Below are 5,586 nucleotides of genomic sequence, written 5' to 3'. Positions count from 1 at the left end.
AAATCTAGCACATTATGTCATATTTAGTTAGAAATGGCAAGGTGGCAAACTTGTAATAGTGTGAACTTTCATTTAGTTGCCTTGACCATATAAATAGGAGGTATGTCATGATTTTAGTAAAAGATTTTTAGAGATTTGGAGATAGACTTTTGGAGAAGACTTGGAGAAGACTTTCTAGAGAGAGAAAGTTGTAGATTTGTGATTCTTGTATTGTTCTTGTCAAATTTAGCAATGGAATCACATTAGAGGTACGTTATCGTGTGTTCGGTCACGATCGTTCACGGATTCCGCACGTGAAACGTTCGTTACGCAATCGAACGGCGTCAAAACTGGTCCTACAGTTGGCAATTTTGACAACTTTTGAAAGGGTTTAAAATCCTTTGTTAATAAAATAACTCTAATCTTTCTGGCTTATCTCGTGTTGTAATCCTTTGTTTATCCTTTTATTTTCCAATTGTTAAGCAAATCATGTTCAATCATTTTAGGATATGATCCTGGATCAAATATCCTGTAATCGGAAAATTTTCAAAAATAGTTTATGATCGAGGATCATAGGTTTAGTTGTCAAAGTGTAAGGGTTATTCAAAATAACAAGTATAATCAAAATAGTCAAGGATCATACCTGAGAATCCAAGTTAGGATCCTAACCTTTAATCAAGATAACCATAAGTAAAACTTTAATGGATAATAAGGATTAAGGATCCTTAATTGTTTAACTTCGAAAACCTGAAAAGTAGGACATAACTTGGGACTAAGCCAATATAAAAGATAAGTTAGTAACTGGGGACAAGCCCAAAGGACAACTGGGTATGATCCCAAAGGATCACTAGGGACAAGCCCAAAGGATAACTAGGGACAAGCCCGAAGGATGACTAGGGATGATCCCAAAGGATTACTGGGACAAGCCCAAAGGATAACTGGGGACAAGCCCAAGGATCGTATGTAAACTGGAGTATGGCCCTTACTGGCGACTATCCAAACTTGGTGACATGAAAATGTCAAAACCTTAGCTAACGTGAAAACGTTAGAAACCTTAGGAACGGATATATGGTACGTCTACCATTATACGTAGGATCCTAGATATAGCCAGTACGATGAGGTTGTCAGCCCCTAAAGTGGGTACTGGTCCAAAGACGTGAACTATACCAGGATCATCATGCGCTACAGGCGAAAATTGGGACAAGCCCAAGGATAACTGGGGTTGAACCCAAGGATCTGAGATGCTTTTGAAGACTATCGAAAATATGCTGAGGATACCTGGACTATCAGAACTCAAATTCTCGTGAGAGAAGGATGAAGGATACGTGATCCTTATCCTTAGGTAAAAATAAGAAAATGGAAAAGTTTTTAGATAAGGACTTTACCAGAGTAAAGGATCACTGATGTCGCCGGGATCCTTCGAGGATGCTTCCGATGTAAGGATCATATGCTTGAAGGATCCTGTTCACATGAAATACTTTTTTAAGTGAATAGCATTCCAGGCTCTTGGTAACAAATTTCCTTCCATGGTTAGCAATCTGTATGCCCCCTTTCCTGCTTCGGCTTCAATCAAGTAAGGGCCTTCCCATTTTGGTGCCAATTTTCCGTCAGCAGGATTGATGGTGTTTTGGAATGCTTTTCTCAACACCATATCCCCGACTTGGAACTTCCTTATCCTGACATTTTTGTTGTAGGCACCAGCCATTCTTTGTTGGTAGCTTGCCATCCTTATCCTAGCCAGATCCCTGATTTCCTCAATAGTATCCAAGTCTTGAGCTAGGTTTGCAGCATTCTTTTCAGGATCACGAGTACTTATTCTAGCAGTTGGAATCACCATTTCTGTTGGGATCACCGCTTCTGCCCCAAATACTAAAGAGGAGGGTGTTTGACCAGTGGCATTCTTGGGAGTTGTCCTATCAGCCCACAGCACATAAGGCAATTCCTCTGCCCATTTCCCCTTCTTGGATCCTAATTTCTTCTTCAGGTTGTTGATGATGATGATCTTGTTGGATGATTCTGCTTGACCATTGCTTGTGGGTGAACTGGTGTTGATGTTATCATCTTAATTCCCCAACTGTCACAAAAGTTAGTGGTTCTGCTCCCAATAAATTGGGAACCATTATCACATACAATTTCAGAGGGAATGCCAAATCTGGTTATAATGTTTCTCTTAATAAAGGATATAACTTCCTTTTCTCTGACTTGGGCAAAAGCTTCAGCTTCTATCCACTTGGAGAAGTAGTCGGTCATGGCAAGCATAAATACTTTTCCACCAGGTGCTTTAGGGAGCTTGCCAACTATATCCATTCCCCATCTCATGAATGGCCAAGAGGATGGTATAGGATGTAGAAATTCAGCTGGCTGATGAAGGATATTGTTGTGTCTTTGACAAGGATCACACTTCTTAGCATATTCTACAGCATCCCTTTTCATAGTTGGCCAGTAGTATCCTGTTCTAAGGATCCTTGAGAATAATGCCCTGCCCCAGTATGGTGTTTCCCAATCTCCTTCATGGAAGTCTCTCAACACTTCTTGAATTTCAGGATCCTCGATACATCTTAAATATGGTCCTGCAAGAGATCACTTATATAATACATTATTTAAGATTGTGAATTGAGATACCTTAATCCTGAAAGCTCTAGGTTATTTCTCTCCCATAGGAATCTCCCCGTGTTGTAAGTATCTCATGATTGGTGAGATCCATATCCTGAATAAGATTGAGTTTCTTCACTAGGGATCATTGCAGTATCCTCTTCTATTTCCTGGCTACCTGATTTTCAATTAGCAGGAGCTAGGATATGGATGATGGGGATACTTATATCCTCTGGGATCTTCAAGGATGATCCTAGATGGCCAATTGCATCAGCTTCTGTATTTTCCTCCTTTGGTACCTGTGTTAAACTGAAAGAAACAAAAGAGAGTGCCAATTCTTTGACTATCTCTAAATATCTTGGTAGTTTTTCTCCTTTAACAGCATAGGATCCATTAAAGTGATTAGTGATTAGTAATGAGTCTACGTATACTTTAAGGTATCTGACCCCCATATCCTTAGCAATTTGTAAACCAACAATTAAGGCTTCATATTCAGCCTCATTGTGTTGGTTGCTTGGAACTCACAGGCTATGGAGTGGGGTATTATGTCCCCCTGTGGCGATTTTAGTAGTATGCCGAGTCCTGTCCTTTGATATTTGAGGATCCATCAGTGTGTAGTATCCAAGGATCCTTGGTTTCATCTAGCTGCTTGACATCCAATTCTGCTTCCTTTTGTAGATCACTACTGAAATCAGCCACAAAGTCTGCTAGTGCTTGGATTTAATGGCTGTTCTAGGCTCATATCTTATATCATGGGCACTAAGCTTTACTGCCCACTTAGCCATCCTTCCGGACATCTCTGGTTTTCTGAGGACATTCTTGATTGGAAAATTAGTTCTAACAACAATAGTATGGGTTTCAAAAATAATGTCTTACTTAGTTGATGCCATAATTAATGCAAGAAATAAGTTTTTCAAGGTGTGAGTACCTGGATTCGGCATCAAGTAAGCTCTTACTTACATAGTAGATAGGATGTTGTGTACCTTCATGATCCTTAACAAGGACTGCACTTACAGCGGTTGAGGATACCGCCAGGTATAAGGATAACACATCTCCTTTTCCGGGTTTCATTAATGCTGGTGCTGAGGAACATATATTCTTTAAGGGCTTGTAAAGCATTCTCATGCTTTTCAGTCCATTCAAATTTCTTGTTTTTCCTTAGGATATCATAAAATTCTTTACATCTTTCTGAGGATTTTGATATGAACCTGTTTAGGGCTGCTATCCTGCCTGTCAGCCTTTGCACATCCTTAGCATTGGCAGGGGACTGATATTTATCAGTGCTTTAATTTGTTCCGACTTGCTTGCTTCAATGCCCCTCTGAGTTACAATATATCCTAGAAATTTACCTGCTTTAACACCAAAGTGGACATTTCGAGAAGGTTAAGCTTCATGTTATAATTATCAAGGTATCAAATAGCTTCCTCCAAGTCCCTTAGGTGATCCTCAGCTTTCTTTGACTTTACTACCATACTCATCTATGTATAACTTCCATAGTCTGTCCAATTTGGTCTTTGAACATCATATTCACCAGCCTTTGATATGTTGCACCTGCATTTCTTATCCAAAAGGCATGGCAATATAGAAATATAAACCGGTTGGGGTCATAAAGGCCGTGTCCTCTTGGTCAAATGGCTCCATCTGAATTTGTTGGAATCCAGATGATGCATCCATAAAGGTTAACAGTTCATGCCCCGCCGTTGCATCCACCATGGAGTCAATGTGGGGTAATGGGAAAGGATCCTTGGGACATGCCTTATTCAGATCAGTGAAATCGACACATACCCTCCACTTTCCGTTTTTCTTTTGGACAACAACCACATTGGCTAACCATTTTGGATATTTTACTCCTGATCATACCTGCTCGAAGTAGTCTTTCTACTTCTTCCTGGATAATGGCATTCCTTTCTGGTGCAAACTTCCTCCTTTTTTGATGGATTGGTTTGATCGACCTGTCAATGCCAAGTTTATGAGTGATAATATCCTTAGATATACCTGTCATATCTTCATGTTTCCATGCAAAGGTAGATTTTCTTCTTTTGAGGAAGGATATTATGTCTTCTTTCAATTTGCCAAGGATCCCTGATCCGATATAGATTTTTGATTCAGGATCACTAGGATCCAAAAGGATTTCGTCCACATCCTGTTCCCTTGCCTCCAAGACATTCCTTGGAGGATACTGTAATTGCTATTGCTCCCTTGGCTTCGAGGTTGGTTTCATGGATGAGGTATAACAATCCTTAGCCTCCTGCTGATCACTGTCGATCTTGATTAACCCCCATGGGCTAGGGAGTTTCACACATTGATGGTAGGTGGATGGGACTGCTTTCATATCATGTATCCAGGGCCTGCCAAGGATAACATTACAACAAGATAAACAGTCAATAACACAAAATTTTTGATAATTATGTAATCCTTCCACGTAGATTGGGAGTTTAATGTCCCCAGGGTTTTCTTAGTTTCTCCACTGAATCCCACAAGCACTGAGGATCTTGGTGTGATGTCTGATTCCGGGATACCCATTTTCTTTAGAACATCAAGCTGGATAATGTTTACTGAGCTTCCTCCGTCGATAAGGACTGCGGACAAAGTGGTTAGAGATAAAGAGAGTAATAACTAAACTATCATGATGAGGATCCTGGATGTTAATGCGATCATCCTCATCAAACGTTATCGTTTTTCCTTCTGAGACACTTGATGTTCGAATAAGTCTTTCTCCATTATCCATTTTAGCTTCCTTTGCATGTCTTTTAGCCGCTGAGAAGGATGTACCACAGATGTCTGATCCTCCGGAAATAAAGTTGATTACTTGTGCGTTTGCCGGAGGGGCTGGAGCTTTTTCAGGGATCCTTTCAGGATCCTGAGTCTTTTGCTTTTTCCTTCCCAACAATTCTTTCAAATGTCCCTTGCTTAGCAGATATCCAATTTCCTTTCTTAATGCGATGCATTCTTCAGTTAGATGCCCGAAATCCTCGTGGTATGCACACCACTTTGACTTGTCTTTAGTCCCGGATG

This window comes from Helianthus annuus, chromosome 14, assembly GCF_002127325.2.
Source record: "Helianthus annuus cultivar XRQ/B chromosome 14, HanXRQr2.0-SUNRISE, whole genome shotgun sequence".
In the NCBI taxonomy this organism is placed as follows: domain Eukaryota; kingdom Viridiplantae; phylum Streptophyta; class Magnoliopsida; order Asterales; family Asteraceae; genus Helianthus; species Helianthus annuus.
Note: the sequence above shows the minus strand (reverse complement) of the source record.